Below are 13,196 nucleotides of genomic sequence, written 5' to 3'. Positions count from 1 at the left end.
CACCCACTGTTACTGATGTTCACATGATGTTAGCAGAGCTTTCTGTGCTTTCCTCCAGCTCTTCCTCAGCATGTCTGAGTGTCTGTGTCTTCTCCACAGCAGCTTGGAGGGTGTGGATGGTTCCTCTGGAGCTGAGCCTGACTCCATCTTTACGGTGTGTACGTCTACAAAGACACTAAACCTGTGTCAGCCTGTGATCAAACCACTGTACAAACACACACACACACACACACACACACACACACACACACACACACACACACACACACACACACACACACACACACACAGATGATTGGAGCAGGCCTTCACTCATCACCTTTAATGTGTTTGTGTTCCAGCTGCTGGAGGACAACATCATCAGCTTTGTTAAGGCTGAACTCAAACACATGCAGAAGATTGTAGATGGAGATGATCCAGAGTGCTCAGAGAGTCAGATGGAGGGTGAAGATGAGGAGCAGAGGAGGAGCAGGGAGGCCTTTCTGAACATCACACTGTATTTCCTGAAGAGGATGAAGCAGGAGGAGCTGGCTGAGCATCTGCAGAGCAGTAAGAGTATGTGAACATCTTCACTGTGAGGAACATCACATGAAGGACACAAAGCTGGCTTTTCTTTTTCAAAGCATGATTCAATCAGTCACATTTAATCTGAGGAACCATCCGGACTGAGAACATCACACACTTTGATCTCCAATATTCAAACCTGCTCTGACTTCTCCACTCTAACATTAAGTTTGTCTTCATTCAGGAACAAAGGCTCATCGATACCAACGTGAGCTGAAGTCCAAGCTGAAGAAGAAATTCCAGTGTGTGTCTGAGGGCGTGGCTAAAGCAGGAAGTCCAACCCTCCTGAAGGAGATCTTCACAGAGCTCTACATCACAGAGGGAGGGTGTGGAGAGGTCAACCAGGAACACGAGGTCATACAGATAGAAACAACATCCAGGAGATCAGACACAGCAGAAAGAGCCATCACACTAGAAGAGCTCTTTAAAGCACCTCCTGGAAGACCTCAACCAATCAGGACAGTGATGACAAAGGGCGTGGCTGGCATTGGGAAAACACTCTTAACACACAAGTTCACTGTGGACTGGGCTGAAGACAAAGCCCAGCAGGAGGTCCACTACACATTCCCCCTGACCTTCAGAGAGCTGACGTGCTAAGGGGGAGGAGTTTCAGCTTGGTGGGACTTGTTGATCACTTCTTCTCTGGAAACAAAGAAGCAGGAATCTGCAGCTTCCAGGACTTTTTGGTTTTGTTCATCTTGGATGGTCTGGATGAGTGTCGGCTCCCTCTGGACTTCCTCAGCACTCAGACCCTGACTGATGTCTCAGAGTCCACCTCAGTGGAGGTTCTGCTGATAAACCTCATCAGAGGAGAACTGCTTCCATCAGCCCGCCTCTGGATAACCACACGGCCTGCAGCAGCCAATCAGATCCCTTCTGAGTGTGTGGACATGGTGACAGAGGTCAGAGGGTTCACTGACCCTCAGAAGGAGGAGTACTTCAGGAGGAGGTCCACAGATAAGGTGCAAGTCAGCAGGATCATGTCCCACATTAGGACGTGTCGTAGCCTCCACATCATGTGCCACATCCCGCTCTTCTGCTGGATCACTGCTACAGTTCTGGAGGACATGTTGAAGAGCAGAGAGGAGGGAGAGCTGCCCAGGACTCTGACTCAGATCTACATCCACTATGTGGTCCTTCAGAACAAAGTCAAGTCAGTGAAGTTTGATGGAGGAGCTGTCACAGATCCACACTGGAGTCCACAGAACAGGGAGATGATGGAGTCTCTGGGAAAACTGGCTTTTGAGCAGCTGCAGAAAGGAAAGATGATCTTCTATGAGAGTGACCTGACAGAGTGTGGCATGGACCTCAAAGCAGCCTCAGTGTGCTCAGGAGTGTTCACACAGGTCTTCAGAGAGGAGAGCAGCCTGTACCAGGACAAGGTGTTCACCTTCATCCACCTGAGCCTTCAGGAGTTTCTGGCTGCTCTTCATGTCCATCAGACCTTCATCAGCTCTAAAGTCAACCTGCTGGAACAACAACCACAGAAGAATAACTTATGGGTATTTCTTTTCCCTAAAATTCTATACTTTTTCCAGAGTGGAGGTCAGCGTGACTTTAACCTTCTCCATCAGAGTGCTGTGGACGAGGCCTTACGGAGTCCAAACGGACACTTGGACTTGTTCCTCCGCTTCCTGCTGGGTCTTTCACTGCCAACCAATCAGAGGCTCCTAAAAGGCCTGCTGACACAAACAGGAAGTGACTCACAGACCAATCAGAGAACAGTTAAATACATCAAGGAGAAGCTGAGTGAGAGTTTGTCCACAGAGAGAAGCATCAACCTGTTCCACTGTCTGAATGAAATGAATGATCGCTCTCTGCTGGAGCAGATCCAACAGTCCATGAGATCAGGACGTCTCTCCAGAGAGAAACTGTCTCCTGCTCAGTGGTCAGCTCTGGTCTTCATCTTACTGTCATCACAAGAACATCTGGATGTCTTTGACCTGAAGAGATTCTCGCCTTCAGAGGAAGCTTTTCTGAAGCTGCTCCCAGTGGTCAAAGCCTCCAAGAATGTTGAGTATGTGACTTTAGAAGAACATGTCTTTAATTCTGTCACAGACAAACATCTGTAAGGTTTATCTGATTCTTCATCAGGTTGAGTTCCTGTGGTCTCTCAGAGAGAAGCTGTGCAGCTCTGTCCTCAGTCCTCAGCTCTCAGTCCTCCAGTGTGAAACATCTGGACCTGAGTAACAATGATCTGCAGGATTCAGGAGTGAAGCTGCTGTGTGAAGGACTGAAGAGTCCTCACTGTAAACTGGACTCTCTCAGGTCAGTGGATCACATGTTCCATCAACATTGTCCTGTTCCTCGTCTCCTCACTTGTTTCCTGAGTTGTGGATGTTTTTCTGAATCCAGTCTGTCAGGTTGTGTCATCACAGAGGTGGGCGGGGCTTCTCTGGCAGCAGCTTTGAGCTCCAACTCCTCCAGTGTGAGAGACCTGGACCTGAGCTACAACCATCCAGGAGACTCAGCAGTGAAGCTGCTCTCTCAGATACTGAACACTCTGAGGTGAGACACATCACAGCAGCTCATCACATGTTCACATCAATCCCCATCACATGTGTGACAGAGAGCTGTATCAGAGGAATGTGATAAAGGTGTGAGAGGTGGGACACCAAAGGAGGAGGACTGGGACAGGTTAGAGGGATGAAGGACAGAGATAAGAAGGTAGTGAGGAGTGAGGAGAGGCTGATGGAGAACTATGAGGAGCTGATGAAGGAATGAGAGAGAAGATCAGAGGAGGTGGAACCAATCAGTGAGGATTGTGTTCATACAGAAATAAAAATATATCTTATGAAATTATATTTTAATATTTTCTATGAAACAAGTTATCAAGTCAGAAAATTAGGGATGAAGCAAAATGTAAATTACTGGCTGAAAACTGAAATAAATGATTGCATTTCCAGCTCTAACTGTTACTAACCACTAAAATTAAAACATTGCAATTGTATAAATTAATACCAATTTTTCAAATAATCAATCAATTAAAGGTAGGGTAGGGGATTTTTTTTCCAGTTACACTTTAAGTTTTTGGTTGAAATTTTCTTAATGTTCTAACAAAAATTAAGATCTCATGTGCTCTGAAAAAGGAACAAAGAAAATCCATCATGTGTAGCAGCTGTAAACCTGTAAACTGCAAAAAGTCCACTTAAAAAAATATGCTAAAATAAGAAAAATTACACTTAAAATAAGCAAAATTATCTGCCAACAGAACAAGAAAATTTTACTTGGTAAGATTTTCAAAAATAAGAAAATAATACTAGCCCCATATGACCCACAGCAATCTTGAAATTAGTAGTTTTAGACTAAAAACAAGCAATATTGTCTTTTTTTAGGTTGTAATGTTTAGAACAATTTTCTTAAAATCATAAATATTCACTTATTTTTGGTCTATTTAGACCTTATTATTGTAAATAAGAAAAATTAGCTTAGTAAATAAAACTTGATATGATATATGAAATATGATAATGTTTACAATAAAATAATGCTTAAAATCAGAATTTCAAATGAAATGAAAGACAATTTACCTTAAAATAAGAGTTAAAAAACAAAACTAACAATTGAGACATATCTTTCTACACTTTTATTGTGCAAAAATCACACAATGTCAAGACCACAAACCAGAGCAAGAACCAATAGCCCCACACGACTGTAGTTTAACATCATTGAACAGGAGCCACATTTTAAAAGGAGGGACTTAATGCTGCTGAACTACTTAAACTAAAACTGATGTTTAAACTGTCTTAATCATGAAACTTTCTCCATTCAGCCATAGCTTTTTTGTAGGAAGTAGTCATGTCCTTCTCATGGATGGCATCTAACAAAACCTCTGTCTGTAGCACAGACAGGAGGGTAGCAATGCACTTGGGATATGTGAGGTGAAAGGTGTAATAACAGCCAAGAAGATACATCACGCTTTCAGTGAGGTCTTCTTTGGGGAAAGTCAGCAGAGGAACTGTTCCAATGACCAGGATGCAGTTTGTCTCACAGACAATCACCACAGGGCTGACCAAGGGTCTTGATTGAAGGTAAGTGTTGGGGTCCTCTGCTGACTAAAACAAACAATTAATTAAATCTTCACCCAAATATATAAGTTTGAACAAAGTACATGATAATAGAAACACTCCTTAACAACTGTGACACACACAAAGACGGAACTGCATCGCCCTCGTCCGACAGAGTAGTGATCGAATCCAAACCGAACCCGATAGGCATTAAGATATTTGTGTCCGAGTCCAACACAATTAAAATCAGGGATGTGGGAACTATATTGTGAGGGGGATGAGGGGGCTCATATACCCGCTGTTACCTCGTAGCGCAGGTAAATTCAATACTTGTCTAAACTTCACTCAGTCCGTGCGCTTTGGATAAGTCGTTTAAGCGAACGCACAACGAGACACTTTGAAACACAGTTTCACCACATTTCAGTGATACGCGCGCTTCATAGAACCAATTAACCTGCCAAAAATAGCTACGTTTGCCCTCTCATACAACGCAGACTTACGTGTTATATTTTATTTTTGATAAATGGATAAATCTTGTGTTTAAAGCGCTGCACGGTTTGAGAAACGCCTTTGAAGTGAGGTTACAATGTTGCGTTCTGCACCGCCACAGAGTTAACCATTTCAGACAGTACCGGACTGTCACGTTTACTTCGTGTCTGAGAGTTCAGCGAGCTCCAAAGAGCTCTCCCTCCCTTTAGTCAGACAGAAGCTGGTCACTTCTCCAGAACAGGGCCTGAGCTCAGGGTCTTGCTGAGCTTGGTGCGTAAAAGCAGTGATGCGCTATTGGCCTCCAGCCATGTGTGGGGCGGCCAATATTGTGTACTGCGGGCCCAGTTTATTTATCTTTTTCCCACAAAAATAAAATCTAAATCGCGTCAACTAAACAGGCCCATTTTAATTTTACACCAGTTTCATTTGTTTTAACACGCTGACGTGTCCAATTCTGACCCGAGCCCAAAAATAAGTTCTAAACATTTTTCCGAGCCCGACCGAATCCGTTGGGTTCTGACAGGTCCCGTCGGACTTCGGTCAGGTTGCAGCACTCTAATATATACACAGGTGCTCGTCCTATAATTAGAATATCATGAAAAAGTTACTTCCGTTATTCAACTTAAACTGTGAAACTAATATATGATAGACTCATTACATGCAAAGTGAGATATGTATAGCCTTTATTTGTTATAATTTTGATTATTTTGGCTCAGCTTGTAAAAACCCCGAATTAAAAATCTCATAAAATTTGAATATTTTGAAAATGGACTGTAAGCGATAATCATCCAAATTATAAAAAAAATAAAGGCTTGACTTTATGTCACTTTGCATGTAATGAGTCTATATCACATGTTAGTTTCACTATTTAAGTTGAATTACAGAAATAAATGAACTTTTTCATGATATTCTAATTATATGACGAGCACATGTGTGTATATATGTATATATATATTTATTAACCTTACCTTCAAAATGTGAATCAAAGCATCATTTGGGTGTCCCAACCTCTTCGGCAGAGCTACATGCGAAGGGAACATCTGAGCCATAGTGTCTCGCTTGGCTCTGTGGGCTCTCTGGGAACACAAACAAAAATGATATCAAAAGAAAAGCAGTACACCAACTATTTATAACACTGTGTTGACAACATGATATACAAATGAAAATATTACTTAAGCATTTAGTAAATGTAAAAGTAAAGTCAAATTCTAACCTATAGCACTAAAGAGATCCACCTCTTGGGAAGTTCTTGTAGAAGGAGTTGACTTCTCTAGGATCACAGTGGAGGAAGACGACGAGGCGACTGATGAGGCAGCTGAAGAGACTGAAGCAGTGGAGGAGAAAGGTTCATCACTCTCTTCAGTGCACGTCGCCTGGCTGCTCTGGAATTTTAGGCTTCTAGGTCCTTTTCTTGATGGGGTTGGACCTTGCTTCTTTTTTGGAGTTGTCACATTCTGAACCCTTTTCAACAACTGCTTCTTCACCATTTCATAAAATAACAAAACAATAAAAACAAACTATTATTACCATTGGTAACAGATTAAAAAAATATTTCCTCAACAAAATGAGAGACTTACCCATTCAGGTGTATTGGACGTAGACTTGTCTCACAGCATTGGGTAGTATTCTACTAGATGCTTAGCCATGGCAGTCAGTTCACGGGAGCCTGGGTACTTAAAATCATCCTTGGACGCTCTTTTCATAACAATCATGCCTGTTACTGTATTCCTAATGAGTCTACAGCACAAGTCTTTTGGCATGGTGTAGTCTTCGTCTTGTCCAGCACGCTGCTTTTCAAAGTAAGCACTTCTTGCTAGTTCTAGTTCTGTGTCAGTGTATATGACATACTCTGGACTAATGAGCCGAAGCTTTTTAGTGGTGCCAGAACAATCTTTGTGTTTAGGTTTTGGAGAATTGAAGGGTGTTGGAGAGCTGATGTTGCTGTCAGAGGAGGAGGAAAACAAAGGCGTAGATGGGCTGTCTATAACAGAAGTGTCAAGAGCGGGGCGATCAAATTTTTGACTCTGCAACATAAACACAACAGACATTTGGCCTCACTTCTAACAGTTAGGGGCAAAACTCTTATACAAACAATAAAGTTCAGTTCACCTCCATATCCACATGAACAAGTTGCCAAATGTGTCTTCTTCTTAAAAAGTTTTCTGACCCAGGAAACAGGTCTCGCAAATCCTCCTTAGTGAGGCTGGGCAACATGGCCATCTTCACACCAGCAGCTAATAAAAAACAAATATTTGAATAAATATGGCAGTTATTAAAGTTTAAACTAAATATTCCAATCAGCTGTATAAGTGTGCATTACCTCTGTTGATTGAAAAAAGCAAAAATCTGTATACCTGTAGCACACTGACTGAATTAATATTACTGACAAAACCGTAAAAAAGAAAGAAATACCAGTACCACAAATAAAATGTGACAAGGAACAAATTTCAAGGTTAAACACAAATCAATCAGAAGTTGAAGTAGTCTCTCAACACATGCTAAGTGTTAGCTAGTTAGCATTTAGCATGTTGCTATAAAAGATAATACACAAATTTTACCTCTTAATACTGAAGCTGATATACTGTCCATCTCTGGATATGTTTCGCTCGCCCCATCTTCGTCCATGTTGGATCTTCAAGATGTCCAGCAAACACCAAACTAGAAAGACATCGATATATTTTTTATTTTTGAAAATTAACGACTGTCTTCTTAGATTCACCGCCGAAAAATGGGCGCTACGTAATTTGCGGCCAACGTCGACGGATCTGCGTTGCATTGGAAGATACCAGTTCACTGAGAGGGGGGGGACCATAAAGTCAATGTCATGTCGCCATATAATCACTACTTTGTTAAATTTTGGTCAAGAACACTTTTTCCTTTACATAAAAAATGTTAATATGTGACATACAGTCGCATTAAGAGCCAATCATACTTCAAACATGTGTGTCAATATTATACCCCCCCCCCCCCCCATTAGCTAAGAATGTACTTAACTAGCTTTGGGAAACATGCATTGACTGAGCCATATCAACAGACTGCACAGCCGGAGTCCGGACTTTTGGATGCTATGCGGTATCGACAGGTGCACGGAGGATTACATGGTTTATAATTCATACTGCCATCACATTAAAAGAAGACACCCACTATACTACTTTAGTTTATTTTCCTAATTTGATATTACAATTTAAGTTTTTTAGTTTGTTCAATAATTTGTATTTTATCTTATTTCATTAATGTATTCATTTTTTAATTAAACATGAGACAATTTACCGAATTATTAGCGTTATTTATAAAACCTTATGGGAATTGAACATATAGTTTTGATTTAATGATCTTTTAAACTGATGTGTTTCATGTTAACATACACCAGAAAACCATTAAGAGACCAGCAGACACCACCACCACTAAGCTTCTATGTAATATTAATGTTCAATGTTCAGGGTCAAAGTTCATTCCATGTGGTTCAAAGTCTCCATTTATTCAGAGTTTATATTTTAGCAGCAGCTTTAGCAGCATTATTGTTTTCTGTGACGTGTCCTTCAGTCTTTACTTGTTTTATCAGGAGGGAATGATTAGAACACTTTAGTTTAGTCTTTTCCCAGCAGCAGAGTTTTTTCAGAGTGTTTCCTTTTGAGGGAGAGTTCATTCTGTATTTGTCCATAGTATCCATAGCAACGATCATCTACCAATCACTAACAGCCACTGGTAGATGACATGTCCAGATCAGATCATTATTCTTATTTCATATTATTATTATTATTATTATTATTATTATTATTATTATTATTATTATTATTATTATTATTTCGATGTCATGTTTTTGTAGGAAACAGTTTGTTCTTTCTTCTGAGTTTAACATAATCAAAACTATCTGGATGGAGCCATTTTGAGTCTATAAGTTTTTATAATGTGTCTGTGTTTGGCTTTTTTCAAAAAAACAAAGTTGTCCTGATTTTTTATTTTATTTTATTATTACCCAAGAGGTTTTTGGTAAATTGTCATTATAACAAAAGTATTTTGTGTTGTCATATTTGGTGCCTTTGGAGATCAACTTATTTATTTATTTATTGACTTATTAAGTATTTGTTTACTTATTTCTTTATTTAATTCATTCATTTTTATATTTATTTATGTCTCAGTCTTCATTTATTCATTTAATTCATTTTTAGTCTATTCTAGTTGTAAAAGTTAAAGTAATAAAATATATTTAAACTAAAGTATTTTATATTTATTATTTCTAGTGTTAATTATTTGTGTAAAGTTGTTCAGCTAATGTTCAAATCTATGTTTACAGGAACCACGATGTACACTTGTCTTCTCCCAGATTACGTATGAGCGGAAACAGGAAGTGAGTCCACACTAATGTAACCGGGGAACTGCAATCTATAGTGCCGAAGGTTCCGCTCCTCTACAATAGTATTTTTACAGGACTACTTTTACTAAGTACATAATAATAATAATAATAATAATAATAATAATAATAATAATAATAATAATAAGTGGCATCAAAACAATTACTTATAAAATAATATCAAATGTGGTTACATCTTTTGAGTGTACCATACTTACATGTAAACAAAACAAAGCTCAACTGTCTTACTGTAAATATAAATATACCTCCTGTCCTCCATGTTATATGTGATTGTGTTTTAATGTTTCAAATAATATCTACACATGTAATGATTTCTTACATCAAATGTTTATTAAATGAGATCCATTATTCGTCTCACAAGAGGAAATTTGCATTTCAGTTTCATCTCCTTCCAGTTTAAATTGACTTTCTTTAGCCTTCAGCAAACACAAATATATCATCAGAATATTTTTACTAAAATCAGAGTTAATAACTTGTAAAAAAGAAAAAAGAATTTATTTTCAAAGGAAGAAGAAAAACATATGGTTCAATGCCTGCTTAATTAATGAAATTTCCTTAAAAAAAAAAAAAAAAAAAAAAAAAATATATATATATATATATATATATATATATATATATATATATATATATATATATATATATATATAATAGAAACAAAAAAAATTTAAACAAGGCAAAAGCAACTGTGGATTTAATGTGATCTACACAGCGACTTTATTTTCACTGCTCGTACAATATTAATCTAAAATATATATTGTTTCTGAGAACAAACAAATAATAATTTATTCATAAATTAATTTATACTCAACAAATTTCTCTGAAATCCATTAAATCATCCACAGACTAAATCCTTCAGGCTGTAACTACTTTATTCACTCTTAAATCACCATTAAACACTTTTATTTTGACTGGTTTGTCAATTAAATTCCTAAAAAAAGTTGGTTGTGACATCAGCGCAAAAGTTGAGTGGTTGCCAGGTTGAGTATTTTCCCGCTGTATATGAGATGATAAATAACTAACTTACTGAAGAAACAGTGAATAACGTTGGTTAAATGTGATATTTCTGTTTTATTTGGATGATGAACGGATGGTTTTTAGGGCATTTCTGTGGATATATATTAAAACCTATATTTTCATTGATTAGGAAGCTTATTTGTAATAGATAGGAAATAAATGAGATGATAGATATTTAGTGTATTAGTGTTAACTTTTATTAGGTTATTTATTTCAGGATCAGTAATTGTGTTTAATTGTAATTGGACTTTAGTAATTGAGAATGTAATTGTAACTGACTTTCAGAGGATAAAAAAATAATTGTAATTGTATAAAATGTAACTGTCATCATGATTGAACATGAGTAATTGAAGATGTAATTGTAACTGAAAAATGTAATTGACCCCAAACCCTGCTCACAGTCAAACTAAAGATGAACTAAGGCTTAGGCTGTGTTTGAATAGTCCCTCCTATCTCCTTTCCTATCCACTTTTCCTTAACCCTGTGGAAGATGTCATGGCGTTAAGGAAAGGTGTTAGGAGAGGAGTTAGGAAAAGGTGACCACGTTTGTTTTGATGATCAGATGCACTTCCACTAGGTGATGTAATGATCCTATGGCCACGCCTCCTTTCCTCAGAAAACCTGTATACATATACCTGACTCAGCACTCCAGACTACCTGTATGCATATACCTGACTCAGCACTGCAGAAGCAGTGCTGAGTCAGGGGTGGTAGGGGTGGTAGCAATGGCCCTGATGCAGCAGGATTATTTTCACACAGAGCCCTTTTTTTTCATTCCAATATATATAATCTAAAAGTGCTTAAAATGCATTTTCATACACACATATTTCATACACACATATATACAGTATATATATATATATATATATATATATATATATATATATATAACACAGACTGCTGAGCCGTCAGACCCTTTATAAAACCCAGTGGGCGTGTATAACTTAATTCACTGGTGTATAATTAATTTTTTTCAAACATTAGTTGCTTTGTAATTATGATATTATAAGTTCACTGTTTATGTTTTTGAGCAGAGAGATGTTATATTTATCTGTATAACAATAAGATTTTTGTCTTTGGGATGATTTTAAACATTCTTTGCTTTTGGCTCATAAATGTTAGACATGAATCACTTGTTAGTGTTTATGGGTCAGTGTTTAATATGGTCAGTAGTTTAAGATAATTGTGATTTTGACTTTGTTTTTTCAGATAAGAGTTGACTTACAAGTAATAGACATTCATGCTTGTAGTAATAACGTTGTTTATGTTTTTGCTGCTGTTTAATAGGATTACAGTAGTTATTTGGGGTAATAATCACAATATCAAACGTTGATTAATTTGTTTAAATGGGTCTTTTTTTGTCTTTATGCCTTTGTCCTTCATGTATAAAGTAAGAATGCTCTCAATAGTTAATAGTTAACTTGTAGTTTAAATAAGTTTGGTAGTCATACAGACTTTAATTCATTTTAGTTTTTGAATTTGAATAGTATCACACACTAAAGCATAATTATCCCTAGATATACATTTGTCTTATGAATTCCAATACATTACAATGAGAAATAAATGAACCTCTTTGTTTCATATAGCTTTGTAAAAGTACATTATTCAATAGAACAATTAAAAGGGATTACATGTACATCTACATGTACTTTACAGGTTAGTGCTTGGTTTAAAACAACTGTTAATGAAAGCTTTAGGCTTTGTATTACTTTATGTCACTTTGTTTTGATAAGTTGTGCAACTTGTGATGTCAGTTTTATAGACTTTAACAGCGGTAGAGCCGAGCCGCCTCGCCACGGTAGTCTCGCGATATTTAGTGTAATTCCCGCTATAGTTAAAGGTATTGTGGACGATGTTTAACATTCTCTCCACATTAACAAAACAAAAAAAAAAAAACACGCCTACGTGTGCGGGAGAGCGTGCACGTGCCCCGTTTTCCTCGTGCACAGTTCTGTTTACAAGTTGGTGTGGACATCGGTCATACAAGCTTACCTTACAAAAGAAGATTTGCACTTTTCCCACTATGTCAGACTCGCCACCGGTAAGTGAAAATCTATTTTCAAAGGACCCGGTGCGCACCGGGCACGAGCACGTACGACGGCCTTTAGTAAACATGATTGACAATTAGGAGGACCAATAGTCTTGATGATCCACCCGGAAGCTAAACATCGTCTACAATACCTTTAATATATGTAGCTAGAGGCACCGAAGGGTAACTGAATTTTGCACTATTTACATGGAAACCTATAGCACATTAAAGCTGCAGTATGTGTCAATTTCTGTTATTACAATAAGTCATCTGGAAATGTAATAAGCAGTTGTTACATATGGTTTTGGATAACAAAAGATGAGTGAACATGGAATTGCACTTTATTTTGATTTAATTCATCATTGTTTGTACTGGATATTGAAAGCACTGAACTGTATTATTGTTAATGAGCTTCAAAGAGAGAATTAATATACGCAATCTGGGAAAAGACGTGTGTGCAGCCTGGTTCCTACTCTTATACTCTACATGTACTTTACAGACATTCTCTTTGTTAACGTGGACACCGTGCCAGCCGGATTACAGGATTACATTTTTGGTCTGGATTCTGGTTTTCAGTTTGTTATGAAGTAAAGTTTTATTTTTGTAAAACCACATTTTTCATTCACAAAAGTAGATACTTAAAGCTGGTTTCACATTTTATAAATGAGTTAAACAAGTTAGGTTAAGTCAGTGGTCAAGTTTTCCCAATTCTTAATATAATTTA

At 37.7% G+C, this 13,196-nt stretch overlaps 1 pseudogene; it reads left to right on the top strand.

Moving 5' to 3' along the window:
* The first annotated feature begins 496 nt into the window (after nt 1-496).
* On the top strand, nt 497-2,704 carry LOC114459134 (protein NLRC3-like; annotated as a pseudogene).
* The last annotated feature ends 10,492 nt before the right edge of the window (nt 2,705-13,196 follow it).

The sequence above is a fragment of the Gouania willdenowi genome, unplaced genomic scaffold, assembly GCF_900634775.1.
Source record: "Gouania willdenowi unplaced genomic scaffold, fGouWil2.1 scaffold_269_arrow_ctg1, whole genome shotgun sequence".
NCBI classification, from domain to species: domain Eukaryota; kingdom Metazoa; phylum Chordata; class Actinopteri; order Blenniiformes; family Gobiesocidae; genus Gouania; species Gouania willdenowi.
This window is presented reverse-complemented; position numbering and strand designations above follow the sequence as displayed.